This window comes from Clarias gariepinus, chromosome 7 (assembly GCF_024256425.1).
Source record: "Clarias gariepinus isolate MV-2021 ecotype Netherlands chromosome 7, CGAR_prim_01v2, whole genome shotgun sequence".
NCBI classification, from domain to species: Eukaryota; Metazoa; Chordata; class Actinopteri; order Siluriformes; family Clariidae; genus Clarias; species Clarias gariepinus.
Genome location: NC_071106.1, coordinates 32099340 through 32115000, shown reverse-complemented (window position 1 = coordinate 32115000; position 15661 = coordinate 32099340). Strand labels below are relative to the sequence as shown.

Genomic DNA, 15661 nt, shown 5'->3' with positions numbered 1-15661 from the left:
TTTTTTGCCATAATTAGAGTAACAGAGATGATTAGGAAAAGTTAAAAGAAATAACTTTCAGTTCTGTTTTTTTCTGGACACAGAAAAACAAGCTAAAAAACAAAGGGATCAAAAGTTAATAATCAAAATCTATTACTAGCCCTTACTACACTCTATATTATACTAAATAACCAAAATTTATTAATGAAAGTTGTAACTTTTTGAATATTATGTAATTAAATAATATAACTATAATTACTAATCCATAATGTATACGTATATTATCAAACATCAATGTTTAAAATCATATAGGTTAATAATCAAATTATGATTTAAGAGAAATAGGATTATTTTATTAATCAAAATATTAATGATCAGTCTTTTAAATAAGGAAAATTATTATAATAATTATGCAATAATAACAATATTTAAAATTATATCATCTAATTCAATCAAGCTTTGACAAAATTACAAAATTAATCATATTGACCCTAACTGTACTTAAGTCCAATAATTATTCATTATAATTTTCAGATCATAAAAATAATAAATAAATAAAGTATAATAAAAATAAAAATTATCCAATAAATTATTTCAATAACTTTAAGGAAAGTTATTGAATAGGAATAGAAATAGGAAAATAGGAATATGATTATTATTTATCTTAGAAAAAGCTTAAAACTTTCTCAGACGAAAACCCAAGTCTTCACCAGCAGTGGTCAATAGTCTGGTTAAGAAAACAGGAACAAACCAAACTTTTTCCAAAAAAGGAAAAAAATAAAACAAGATCTTTTAGGCCGACTCAGACATGAATAAATATGAGATGAGAGGGGAAAATTACGTAATGGGGAAGTGCCACATCAATCTGACCTGAAAAAAATTAGCTTACATCTCATGAATATTAAGTAGTTTCTTGATTTAAGTAGGAGCAAACAATGATGTAATTGCTAAGTAAAGGTATATAAACCATGTAAAAGTGGGGAAGTAAGGAGATCTTGCAGAATTTTTGTGGGGAGCTTTGCGTTTGTCTCCTGTCTGGCAAGTCCAGTGCTGTCCACTTACATTTGGTTGCAATAAACCTTTTTGCTCCTTCAATAGTCAAGTAGTTGTTGGGTTTGTGTTTAGAAAATTGGTGCTGATTTCTCCTCTCCTCTTACTTTAGCTTTACACACATACACAAACACAGCCCTGTGCGCATAAACGCAAACACTTATCTGTCCAGATTTATTTTTTTCCTCATTATTTTCAAGAATAATTAAGAAAGCCACATTTTATCTTCAATGCCCTTGCTGACGGAAGGAGGTTTTCACTCAAAATCTTACGACACATGGCCACATTCATTCTTTTCTTTACACGGATCAGTCATCCTGGTCCCTTTGCAGAAAAACAGCCCCAAAGCATGATGTTTCCACCCCCATGCTTCATAGTAGGTATGGTGTTTTTTGGATGCAATTCAGCATTCTTTCTCCTCCAAACACAACAAGTTGAGTTTTTACAAAAAAAATCTATTTTGGTTTCATCTGCCCATATGACATTCTCCCAATCCTTTTCTGGATTATTCAAATGGACTCTAGCAAACTTCAGATGGGCCTGAACATGTACAGTACTTGCTTGCTTAAGCAGGGGGACACGTCTGGCACTGCAGGATTTGAGTCCCTGGCGGCGCAGTGTGTTACTGATGGTAGCCTTTGTTACTTGGGTCCCAGCTCTCTGCAGGTCATTCATTAGGTCCCCCCGTGTGGTTCTGGGATTTTTGCTCACAGTTCTTGTGATCATTTTGACCCCACGGGGTGAGATCTTGCGTAGAGCCCCAGATCAAGATTATCAGTGGTCTTGTATGCCTTCAATTTATATAATAATTGCTCCAACATTTGATTTCTTCACACCAAGCTGCTTACCTGTTGCAGATTCAGTCTTCCCAGCCTGATGCAGGTCTACAATTTTGTTTCTGGTGTCCTTTGACAGCTCTTTGGGCTTGGCCATAGTGGAGTTTGGAGTGGGACTGTTTGAGGTTGTGGACAGGTGTCTTTTATACTGATAACAGATGCCATTTATACAAGTAACAAGTGGAGGACAGAGGAGCCTCTTAAAAAAGTTACAGTTCTGTGAGAGCCAGAAATCTTGCTTGTTTGTAGGAGACCAAATACTTATTTTACCAACGAATTTACCAATTATTTCATTAAAAATCCTACAATGTAATTTTCTGGATTTGTTTTTCTTTTTTTTGTCTCTCTTAGTTGAGTTATACCTATGATGAAAATTACAGGCCTCTCTCATCTTTTTAAGTGGGAGAACTTATTGGGAGAACAATTGGTGGCTGACTAAATACGTTTTTGCCCCACTGTATGTTTGGCTAGGTCTGTGCTAAGGTGTGCTAAGTCAACCCTAGAGAAATATTATTAATTTAAACCATGACAAATACTAGTTGAGCTGACTTAAATATTTGAATTACAAGTTAAGTCAACTTATGGTTTTGAACTGGATATGTGCTGTGTCAACTAAACAGCACTGTCAAATATTTTGTTTGGCCAACACTGTTTTTTTCTAAAAGTAAAAAAGGACTTGTTTTTTACTTGTGGAACTTGTTTTTTTTTTTTTAATGGGGATGCCTGTTAATCTTGACCAACTCATCAGATCACTTTATCTGAACCAACAAGCTCCAGTGAGAACTCTGTATGGTTGGTTGATAAGAAGTCACTTAAGATTAGACAAAAAAAAAAAAAAAACAAGATCTGCATCACTCTTCAACCTGTATACAGAAGCAGCACCACCAAAAGACATTAAAAGAGGAGTTTAAAATTGGCCATAGGAACATCAACTCATTATCTCAGATATGTCAACAACACCATCCTACTGGCTAAAAGCACAAGCGACTCATCATAAAAGTGCATGAAGTAAGCGAGAAGATGGGGCTGCGCTTGAACATCAAGAAGATGAAGGTGATGACGACCACCAAGAATAGAAGATGCAGCATAAAAATCCACTATGAAGAAATCGAAACAGTACAGTACTTTAAATTCCTTGGTTCCAAGATTGACCGAAATGGGAACATGACACCTGAACTCATGAGATGGTTAACCCTGGATGAAATGCAATGCCATCTAGGGAAGTAAGGATATTAGCACTGTGCTTAAAGACAGGCCAGTCAGTGCGATGGTCTTCCCCACAGCAACCTACTGCTGCAAGACATGAATGATAAAAAAAGATGGACAGAAGATAGATCGATGCCATCGAGGAGATTGTTGTGCATCCCTTGGATACCGAGAATCACTAATAAAGAAGTCCTAGAGTGCAGCAAGCCAAAGAAAAATCTCACTGGAAGCCAAGATCACCATGCAGAAATGATCCTGTTTCGGAGAGGTGGAAAGTAATGAATTACATTTACTCGCATTACTGTAATTGAGTAGATTTTTTGTGTACTTCTACTTTTTAAAGTAGTTTTTAAAATCTGTCATTTTACTTTTACTTAATTATGTTTTGTTTGAAGTATTGTACTTCACTACATTTTAAATCATATTCACTACTGAGTAAAAAATAAATGAATGAAAATTCACAAGAACGATGGAGACGGACAAAACAGATGCCAGTGATGCAGACACAGCTGAAAGTGAAATGCCAACAAATTCTTATGAAGCAAACCCCTGGTCATATTTAAGCGACCACTTTGATTTCAAGCACAACGAAGGGAACAGATTTATTATGCAAGGGTGTTCCATCCCCATCCCACCCCCGCTGTTAAAAACAAAGTAACTCAGTAACTTTTACTCTGAGTCAATTTTTCATGAGTTACTTTTTACTTTTACTTAAGTAGATTTTTATAAGGGTAAATTTACTTGTACTTCAGTAAAATTTCACTAAAGTAACAGTACTTTTACTTAAGTGCAAAATTTTAATACTTTTTCTACCTCTGCTATTTCGGCTATGTCATGCGCAGCAATTCACTCCAGAAGGCAGTCATGCTGTAAATAGTCAGTGGAAGTATAAGAAAAGGACATCCAAGAACTCAGTGGCTCGAAATCTGATACAAACATGAGCATGGGTAAACTCAAAGAAGCAGTGATCAATAGAACTGTGTGGAGGGGACTGATCCACAGAATGAGCAAAAATCAACCGCGATTGAACGGATAATTAATTGAGTGATACATTTTGCTAATAATAGAAAGACAGACAGTGTGTGTGTGTGCAAAATGTTTTTTTTTTTTTGAGAATACATTTGAAACATAAAAGCAGTGAAATAATGCATAAATTAGAATTGAATGTAATTGGCCCTGGTAGTGTTATGTACAGTATGTAAGACAATGGACGTAGGGGTAGAAGATGTGCCTATGCTGCTTTATGATCAGTTTTACCCTCTTGGTAAAACTGTCACACCATAGATGAGTGTAAGTGTGTGTGTGTTTGAGGCAGTTTCTTCTAGGTAGGCTTCTCTCAGCAGTGCTCACTACCTGACTAAGCATTTAGCCAAAGATCTATAAGGATTTTCTGCCAGAAAAAAGGCCTGAACAGACATCTATCCTCTCAGGAAATTAGTTTTACCCCCTTATCAACATTTCCTAACTATTTAAACATGAGTGACCAGTGTTCTTTCTGACAATTCATCTTCATAATGTAATAGCTTTCAACTTAATAGCTAACTCAATTGGTTGCATATCATACATGAAAAAACAACAACAACAACAACAACAACAACAACAACAACTCAGAATACAGCAGTTTATCATCTCATTGCTTGTCACATTTCAACCGAAGGTATCAACAGACACTTGCGAATTGCACTTATGCGTCCTTTCCTTGAGTCCCAAAAGGAATCTTTGAAAAAAGAAAGAAAAAAAAAAAAAAAAAAAAAACAAACCAAAGCCCACAGAAGCGGAGTGAAAAATACGGCTTCACACTGTAATAGAGAGGGTTTTATTCAGATAAAGCTTCAATCAGCAGTCTCTGAGCTGCCTGGCTCCATCAGGAGAATAAGTGTCCCGCTTTAGGTGTCTTCAGCACACACACACACACACACACACACACACACACACACACACACACACACACACACACACACACACACACACACACACACACACACACACACACAACTAAAGTCTTGTGCACTAATAAAACTGAGCCTGGACCTCACAGATGGGTGAAATAACTAGAAGTGTCACTGCTCTCTAATCCTTTTCACCCTTCTCCCTGTGAAAATGGAAACTCCAGACAGGCAGGACAGTGACTGACTGACCTCATTTTCACAAAGGCATAATGTCGTACACTGGGTATTCTGGGCAGGTAACACAATGCAACTGTCTGTAGAATGAATATCTGTTTACACTTCAAAAAAATAACATTTAAGTGTATTAGATTTTATTAATATACACAGTATATGAACAACCAAATCTAATATTATTAGAGACATATTAAAAACATATATATTTTACATGTTTGACTGGCTGATTATTTTGCTATTTATTATTATTTTTTTTTAAAGATGTTAAAAATGTCTGCCAATAGAACAAGAAATTTCCTTGTAAAATATAATATGTCTAGAAATAGCCTTATTAGTCATATATAGCACTGAAAGCTTATGATTAAGCAATAACATACTCAAATATCAGCACAGTTGTGATGATGTCATAGGCAGTAGGGCATGCCTAAATGCTGAAGATATCACAGCTGTGCTGATATTGAGTACAACAGCATTACCCTGAGATTATGATTTGTTTATTTATTTAATCACTTATTTTGGGTAACACTAGTTCCGCGGTTAAAGAAACTAGCAATGAGTTGGCGACCAACAGTAAGTGTAATTAACAGGAGTGAATTTAGTTTTAAATTCATACTGCCACTATGCAGGTGGCACGGTGGTGTAGTGGTTAGCAATGCGCAGTGTGTAAATAAGTGTACTGTATGTGTGCCCTGCGATGGATTAGGCAGTATATAAGATGAGTGGGCGAGTGAGAGTGCTACTATGCAGCCAAAGGTGAGAAGAATAAACCATGGAGGTGGTGGACAGACAAGAGATATCGTATGTGATTTACTTTATTTTTTCAATTATTCCACTTTAGAATATCAGCTAAGTTCTGGGTTCAAGGTTTGTATCCCGCTCAGCTTTAAATAGAAAGCTAGTGCACTATGTAGGTTGTATAATTCCTTTTATACACGATGTAGTGCCCTTGTCAGGGATAGAGAGGGAATTGGGATTCAGCCTTGTGTTACTTTCTATTTAGCTTCGAAGCTCATATTTGTCATAAACAGAACAACAAGGATATGCCCCTCTCTCTTCTCTTTTACCGTACAGACCTACTTTCACCCATGCTTAGGTTTAACAGTAGTTAGCTGTTATGCTCTATATTGACACTTGTGTAATGCTTCTTGTCCAATCTGATTACTTGCTTGGGATATTTTATATATAATATACTAACTGTATAATAAGAAATAGTAAATGTAATGACTAGATTTAAGACACAATTTTTTTTGCTGCGTAGTGCTCAGTGCTTAGTCAAACATACAAGAAATATGTTTTATATCTTTTATGTTTTTATATATTTTATTGTTTGTCAAATAATTTTTTATGTATTTACTGTATGTTTGCATTTGAGGTGGTAAAATATTGCAGTTCCTCCTGGCACTCTGTGGTAGGAGTAAATTATTTGCCAAGTTTGTTTAAAATTGTAACCTAAATTAAAAATATATACAGTATATATATATTTGTACTGTATACATTTGTAATTTAGGTATATATATATACTTTATATATTTGTAATTTAGGTATATATATATATATATATATATATTAGTGCTGTCAAAATTAGTGCGTTAACGCATGCGATTAATTTGAAATATTTAACGCATTAAAAAAATTTAACGCAATTAACGCGGTTGCAGTTTGTCAGTTATTCAGTTATAATGTCAGTTATTGAAGAGTATTGAAGAGTTTAAACCCGTCACTCACTGTAGTTTCACAAGTCAGTGGCTTGTCTCCTATCTGTCATTGAGGAAACAAAGACGTTTTTGAGTGCTTGAGTGATTACTTGCCAATGTGCTGATGTTAAAACATGCAACTCTGATGCAAAATGCATAAAGGTTGCATATATACATCATATACCCAACTATGACGCATGACACTGTAACAACCCTAATTGGTACAATGCCAAGCACTTTCCTACCACACATATCTTGCCCAAAGCAACTCCCCGGCAAGATATACTGTAGAAGTCATGATGAGGGATGCATGATAAGGCAGGAAATATCACAACACAATACCATATGCCATATATTTTTACTTTTTTTTTTGTGTTCAAAAAAGGCAGCAGCAAGTTCAAGAACCGTTAAACTATTATAAAATATTTTAAACATATTGAAATAATAACTATTATTTTGATTGCACTGCTGCTTATTACTTTAAGGATCAATGTAGTCTGTTGGTGCTGCCGAGAATGTGACAAAAACCATAAAACACACATGCAAAAAAACACATTTTAAGTGTATATAAATATCACAACTTCATACTACTGTGCCTGTAAGGACCCCTGCAAAACAATCTATTAATCCAGTTTTATTCAGTAATGTTTTCTTGGATCTAGGAACAACAAAACTATTAGAGTACGTTGTGAAATGTTATAATCCAAAGCACTAAGCCTTTTCATGCTGTAGAAAAAGAATCTAAGAGAACGTGATTGAGAGTACTCACGATCAACAGCGTTTTCCTCCTCCTGCAGATGCTGTTCACACACACACACTCGGTAATCCCAAAGCTTAATCCTTAAACATCTTTACAGAGGGAGATGAGAGGGGATGAAAGAGAGGGAGAGATTGAAGAGCCGTCCCTTGGAACCGCTGGGATATAAACACGTGTCCAGTCACGTCCTTCAGAGCATGCGGCTGGGGACACAAGAGCGTTCATGTGTTAGAAGGAGAATGGCCCATTCTTGTACGCAAACAAAGGCTTACATTGAAGCTAAAGGGTCAAGGGGAGGGAAGGACTTAGTGAAAGCTACATAGTACATGGCAGGTTGTATCTGGCTGAGTAAGTAGCAATTGGTCAAATCTCCTTGACAGAAGAGACTTGTCACATTCCTAGCAGATATTAGGTATATTCATGTGTGAAAATCAGACTACATAAAAATAGATGATGTGTGAAATTAAACACATTTTTCCAGAGGTCAGTGCCGAGCTCAAGGTAATCTAGTTTTACTCACAGCCTCCTCACTTTTGTCAGTCCTCACTATAGAGTGTTTGCAGTTGATGCCACAGCTTGGTCATGATCCACTACTGGCAGTCTGTTTTCTGGTCCGCCGCCATTTCATTCAATCTTATGTCTAGCTTTGTGTCTACAAAACCATAAATGCCGGAGAAGTGTTGCACGTACCAATGTTTCCAGCAGAGGGACAAAGGGAAAAACATTTATGTGTACAGAATCCCTGCTGAGTCTAACCCAGGCTGAAGATCCAGGTGGATAGCAGCCCTGAAATGGTGCTATATTTGTCCTCTTCAAGCAGCAAACATTTATTTTAGGCGTGTAAGCTTTACCATATACCTATTTAAAAATGTTTTTTTTTTTTTTTTTACAAACGTACCTTATCACAATATATACTATTAGTCAAAAGTAGGGATGCACCGAAATTTCGGCCGCCGAAAATTTTCGGCCGAAATAGCATTATCGGTTTCGGCCGAAACGTAAGGAAGCGCCGAAAATAAAAGCCGAAATTGTCGCCACGCCTCTCCCATCCTCCCGTCTCGTTCGCGCTGTCATTACGCATCAAACACGGAGTATGTCGGCGGTTTGGAAGCACTTCAAAGTTTCAGATGAGGACAGCAAAGTTGCAATATGCAACATTTTTTTAATACAAACAAAAAGAAAATATTTTAAACATGTTTTTTAATGAAGCCATTTTCGGTTTCGGTATCGGTTTTCGGCCAAGTGCATCCAAAAATTTCGTTTTCGTTTTCGGCCCAGAATTTTCATTTCGGTGCATCCCTAGTCAAAAGTTATTATTGGATAATAGTTCATGTGTGGCTAAATTTTATATTTATCATAGAACTAATTTAATCATTGTATAAATTGATGAGATTATGATAAAAGTCAAGCAACTGTAAGTCTGGCACAGAACTTGTGTTATGGAAGGATAATAGTGCCAAAATTCCTCAAAGCAAAATAGCAGGTTTTTGCCACTGCAATTTATTGTGGTTATATATTTCAAGTGAAAATGTAATTCAAGCATTTAAAAATTAATGCAAAAATATTTAAGTTACCAAATTGCAGTTCAAAAATATTTTCAAGTGTTAAAAATACAATCTTCATTATTTTTCAATCTTAAAAATTGAGGTCGACAAAATTCAGGTTGCAAAAATTCAGGTAATAAAATTCAAGTCGCTAAAATTCAGGTCTTCACATCCGGGATATCAAAGTTTGCTTCCTGGTCCATGTGCAGTCTACTTCTCAGAAACTACTTACCGATCAAAACGCAGCCCTCTTAACTAACAGGTCGAGTTGCCAGTTGCACAATAAAGGGTGTAATGTGTTAAAGTTACCCCTCTGCCATAAACGCTATATTCAAAGCAAAGCCAGCGCTGTTTCATTCACACGCGAGAGCGATGGGTTTCTGCCCATGACCAAGACCAACTGGGTCATCAAGCCCAGCAACCTGGCTTAGTCGCTGTCTCCTGGTCAAGGGGTTAGGCGTTTTCTGTTTCACTTTACCTTCAAGGAGGTTCTGGCCTGTTCTCATTTTCTTTTTCCTTTTTAAAAAGTTAATGTAAATCATAGTGTAGAGTTTGTCCTCTTCTATAAAGCTTCTTCTTTCATCTGGTTCGGAAGTATGATCTCTTGACTTAGTTTGACTGGGTTTGTGCCCCAGTCACTTGCCTCCCACTTTGCCCTGACCTTGGGCTATGGACCTTGGGCCTATGGGCTAAGGGGAAAACCGCTAGTTGTCAGAATCTCGTTAAGTCCATATATTATCATGGTCAGTCTTTTCCGGTCATTGTGGGATGTGAGGACGTCATCCATGTAGCTATCCTCTTTAAGTATTTTGCGCCCCTCTTTCAAATGAGCAAACTTTGCCAACTGTGCTGTTTCACGCATAGCTAATTGCACAATGCATCCATTAGGGCGATCTCTGATGTTAAACCTGGATATGGCATACTCGCTTATTTCTTCTTTCTCAGTATCTCTCCAAAGGAACCTGTGAAGATGCACTTCATGGTCTTTGAGCCAGCCCGAGTTGTACATCTTCTTAATGTCTCCAAAAGCAGCAAAAAATCCCTTTGTAAATTATAACAAGACAGCTCTGATATGGTTGAGTCTATCAGGTCTTTTTAGCAGGAGATTATTCATGCTCAGTCCATTGAATTTTTGTATGTAATGGTTGATGGGTCCTGAATCTATGAAAACTTTCTATCCCAGTGTAAAGACTTACTGTGGGAAATTTCTTCAACATAGGTAGGACCTTCTCTTATGGTCTCAAGTTCCTTATCTTCCGCAAGAGTAATATTTTTTTCCTCCAGTTTGAAAGTTCCCATAACAACACCCACCACACTTTGGTTTGCAGGCTGCTCCAATCATGTCCATGTCCTAAACTTTCCCATTTGGACAAAGGAGGTATTGGTGGTCTGACAAGGCTCCCCGTTACCAGTTTTTGTTTCTGCAAACAATATTTATTGTTGCACCTGTCACAATTCTTGTGACATCCCAAGCACTTTTTACACGCACCTTTTTTAAAATGGATTTATTCTCTGCTAGTTTTAGTTCTTTGATCTTTTTGCAAAGAAGATTTTGTCTCTATGCTTCTCTGCTCCACACATGACACATCCACTTTCGGCAGAAACTTTCTTTGTCATCCCGGTGAAGGTAAACCTCTCAGATTTTTTTGTCTGGTCTTTCTGCCTTCTCTGAAATTTTGAGCTGCATAAGCCTTTTAAGAATTTCCTCTTCTTTCTTTAGGGACTTTAGTAGTGCATCAAAGTGGTTCTTTGGTGTGATGCCATTTGCAGGGTCTGTCATGTTGACCAACCATTGTCTTTTTACAAACTCAGGTAACTTGCTCTTAATTAACTTTATTACAAGTGGGTTCTTGATTGCGCTGATGTTTCCAAGGCCCATAAGATCTGCCAGGGCTTTTTTTTTTACAGTATGGATTAGCTCTATAGCCCTCCTTGGATGATTCTATCTCACAGCAGGAATCCTTTCTAGCTCCTTGACAATCTTCATAGCGGTAGTGGTTCTGTTTCGATAGCAGTTCGGCAACACTCCGAAGATGTTGGCTGCTGTGTTGTAAGAGGATAGCCTAAGCTATTTGGCAATCTTGTTGTCAATGCTGTCCCCCAGTTGAATCTTTTTAACATTATCCGACCCTGTGGGTTTCCCCATTTTTCGCAGGCCCTCTTCAATCAATAGAAGTCCCTCTTATTACCACTGAATTTGGGTAAGTTCGTAGGTTTGATTTTTACTACTGGCATAATCTGTGCTGCAGAAGCTATCACATCCAACTTTTTTTCACATTGGTTTCTGATGCTTTTGCATTCTTAACTTCTATACATGACCCTGCCATCAATGTTGTATATTTTTAATCAGCTGTTCATAGGTAGTTATTTCAAGCAAAAAAAAAAGCAAGATCCTGATAATAAGCATTTTTAAAATAGTTTTTCGTTCGTTGCATCGTTACCATGGGATTATAAGATACTGTAAGTGTGAAACTGCTGTGTGTAGGTGTCAGGTTCGAAGCCAACCTAAAGAACACATAAAGGAAGTTCTCCCAAACTTGAGCAGCTCTGACAAGCGCCACAGCCTCCACTATAAATAAAGCTTCCTCTGAGGCCTGACTCCAGGAAGAAGAGTTTCAAGACCTCCACTTTGTAAGTCATCTAAAATAACTGCAGTCTTTATTTGTAGTGGGTTTGGTTCTGCCAACACAATTTATTTACGGATGAAGTTGAACATGCCTTGTGCGTCACGGTATCAGTCACGCTGCAGTCTCACCTGCAGTTGTAAATAGTGAGTCTGGGTTATTTATTATGACTTACAGTGGTGTGAAAAACTATTTGCCCCCTTCTGATTTCTTATTCTTTTGCATGTTTGTCACACAAAATGTTTCTGATCATCAAACACATTTAACTATTAGTCAAAGATAACACAAGTAAACACAAAATGCAGTTTTTAAATGATGGTTTTTATTATTTAGGAAGAAAAAAAATCCAAACCTACATGGCCCTGTGTGAAAAAGTAATTGGCCCCTGAACCTAATAACTGGTTGGGCCACCCTTAGCAGAAATAACTGCAATCAAGCGTTTGCGATAACTTGCAACGAGTTTTTTACAGCGCTCTGGAGGAATTTTGGCCCACTCATCTTTGCAGATTTGTTGTAATTCAGCTTTATTTGAGGGTTTTCTAGCATGAACCGCCTTTTTAAGGTCATGCCACAACATCTCAATAGGATTCAGGTCAGGACTTTGACTAGGCCACTCCAAAGTCTTCATTTTGTTTTTCTTCAGCCATTCAGAGGTGGATTTGCTGGTTGTGTTTTGGGTCATTGTCCTGCTGCAGCACCCAAGATCGCTTCAGCTTGAGTTGACGAACAGATGGCCGGACATTCTCCTTCAGGATTTTTTGGTAGACAGTAGAATTCATGGTTCCATCTATCACAGCATGCCTTCCAGGTCCTGAAGCAGCAAAACAACCCCAGACCATCACACTACCACCACCATATTTTACTGTTGGTATGATGTTCTTTTTCTGAAATGCTGTGTTACTTTTACGCCAGATGTAACGGGACACGCACCTTCCAAAAAGTTCAACTTTTGTCTCGTCGGTCCACAAGGTATTTTCCCAAAAGTCTTGGCAATCATTGAGATGTTTTTTAGCAAAATTGAGACGAGCCTTAATGTTCTTTTTGCTTAAAAGTGGTTTGCGCCTTGGAAATCCGCCATGCAGGCCGTTTTTGCCCAGTCTCTTTCTTATGGTGGAGTTGTGAACACTGACCTTAATTGAGGCAAGTGAGGCCTGCAGTTCTTTAGATGTTGTCCTGGGGTCTTTTGTGGCCTCTCGGATGAGTTGTCTCTGCGCTCTTGGGGTAATTTTGGTCGGCCGGCCACTCCTGGGAAGGTTCACCACTGTTCCATGTTTTTGCCATTTGTGGATAATGGCTCTCACTGTGGTTCGCTGGAGTCCCAAAGCTTTAGAAATGGCTTTATAACCTTTACCAGACTGATAGATCTCAATTACTTTTGTTCTCTTTTGTTCCTGAATTTCTTTGGATCTTGCCATGATGTCTAGCTTTTGAGGTGCTTTTGGTCTACTTCTCTGTGTCAGGTAGCTCCTATTTAAGTGATTTCTTGATTGAAACAGGTGTGGCAGTAATCAGGCCTGGGGGTGACTACAGAAATTGAACTCAGGTGTGATAAACCACAGTTAAGTTATTTTTTAACAAGTGGGGCAATCACTTTTTCACACAGGGCCATGTAGATTTGGAGTTTTTTATCTCCCTTAATAACGTAAACCTTCATTTAAAAACTGCATTTTGTGTTCAATTATGTTATCTTTGACTAATAGTTAACGGTTTTTGATGAGCAGAAACATTTAAGTGTGACAAACATGCAAAAGAATAAGAAATCAGGAAGGGGGCAAATAGTTTTTCACACCACTGTATGTCCCACTGCTTTATCATATAAAACATTTTTGGCTAATGTAAGAGAAGGAAGACATGCCTTTTGTGTTATATTAAGTTCTTAATGGAACCACAACAAAATCCTAATGTTTATACTGTTTTAAATTAAATAGAAATAGGTGAAAAGATGACGAAACAGCATTAAGAGGTGCACAGTGTAAATCACTTAGCCACAACAATTTGGCAGTGATGGCATTCAGCTTTCTATGGGGAGAAGAAGACTTTTTTTTTTCTTCTAGTAATTGACAGTAGAGCTGTAGTCAAAATCACAACTGTTAAAACAATACAAACCAAATTCCTTTACCAGGTCTATTCAATACTGATTAAGTCAGTCTGTGTAGAGGGTGTCATGGCCCAGTCAAACTCAATTTTAAATAAAGTTCAAGACAGAAACCCACAAAATTCCTTTCTTTTCATAGTCATGTCTTTTTCTTTAACCAGCTATTTTCATTTGTGCATCGCAGCCATGATTTAGCAAAATCAAAGCCCAAGACTGTGTCAAGTCCAAGTACAATGTTAGCAGGTCCAAGATAAAGTCAAGGGAATACAGGAAATGTCTCAAGACTAGACTCGTTTCCAAGACCAAGATTTGAGTCCTACGGCTCTTCCACCCACTAATATTATTCCATTATGCACAGTTCAAACATCAGGAACATTTTGCTTGTGAAAACCACATGAACATTCTGAGCTTACCTTACCCTCACTCCACTCCACTGTTTTTTACTTTTCTGTCCAAAAATGTTAAAGGCTATTAATGAATTCATGTTGTTATAAAGACGGGGAAATCATTATCTACATATAATTTGGAAATAGATATGGAAACAAGGCCATCATTTTAAATGTAAAAAATATTCAGTAAATCATAACACGTTGCTCCTGAATGCAAAGCTATCAAAACTCCTAAAGCTTTATAAACTCCTGTTTAATAAATTTGGCTAAATTTGTGCAGCATTAGCCTGAGGAGTAGTTTACTCCTGCTCTAGTAGAGAGAAATGGACAGCTGAATATGACCCGTAGGGAATCGGTGGATTAGTATTGATCGAGTTGGCCAGCTTACAGGCACCAGGGATCAATCAGCAGCTCATCAGACTTCATCTGTCCCCACATACTCATAGAGATCTGTGCTTAGAGCCACAGTCAGTGCTATTGCCTCCTAGATTTTCAATAGCATCAGCGCAGAACCAGGATTTTTCATAGATCAATAGGCCCTTAAAACAATAAATATTGAGCTATCCCTTTTGTGGACACTAAATAAAATGATAGGCACATACATTAAGCCATTTTAATAGGTTTATATCTACAATTTGTTTATAATTGGTTCATATTTCAGCATATGGCATTAAAAGTCGATATCAACAACCTACTTGCTCTGCGGACATGGACCAGTATACTCATTTCACACCATGATATGTAAGGCTGGAGCTGTCACCATGGTAACTGCTCAGCCCTTCCCTGACTTGGTAAGACGTGGACCACAGAGGTCTTAACAGATAGATGGTTGACTGGCTGGCTGGCTAGCTGGATGGATGGATAAATGGATAAATCAATAGATTAAGAGGTGATCAAGGTTGCCAAGTTTACATGGCAGAATGAGTGCAAATCCTAAATTTTTGCAACCACAGAATACAAAAGTTCTTGAATTAAAATGGTTAAAACTGTTGCATTAACTTAAGTATAGTCGTGCCATGATGTGAGCTGCAGGTATGGGGCTGCAGTTGGCAGCCGCAAATGTGTGCCTGATAAACAGTATACAGTATTTATAACAAAAAGTTATGTTTTCATTTCTGTAAGGAATGTTTGCCACTGCTAACTAAATAACAAGTATAGTTAACTAAATGAGTATATATTTAAATTAAGTTGGCATTTTGCATTTTGCATGATGTACTGTGCTCTAATATCAATGTGCATAAATTGTTATTGCTAGTTGGAGCAATAATTTCACAAAAAAAAAATTCTAGAATTTGCTAGTACTAATGTAAATCAATACACAAGTTATTTTCAGAAAAATAACACAACAGCTTATTTGTCAGAAG

The 15661-nt window shown here is 37.3% G+C and overlaps 1 protein-coding gene across 2 annotated transcripts in view; it reads right to left on the bottom strand.

Annotated features, from left to right (window-relative positions):
- Positions 1-15661, bottom strand: part of b3gat1a (beta-1,3-glucuronyltransferase 1 (glucuronosyltransferase P) a) — a 133863-nt gene that overhangs the window by 54945 nt on the left and 63257 nt on the right. For both annotated transcript variants that reach the window (XM_053499794.1, XM_053499795.1), the window contains exon 2: positions 7658-7848. The gene's annotated coding sequence lies outside the window, so the exon portion shown is untranslated. The remainder of the gene's footprint in view (positions 1-7657; positions 7849-15661) is intronic.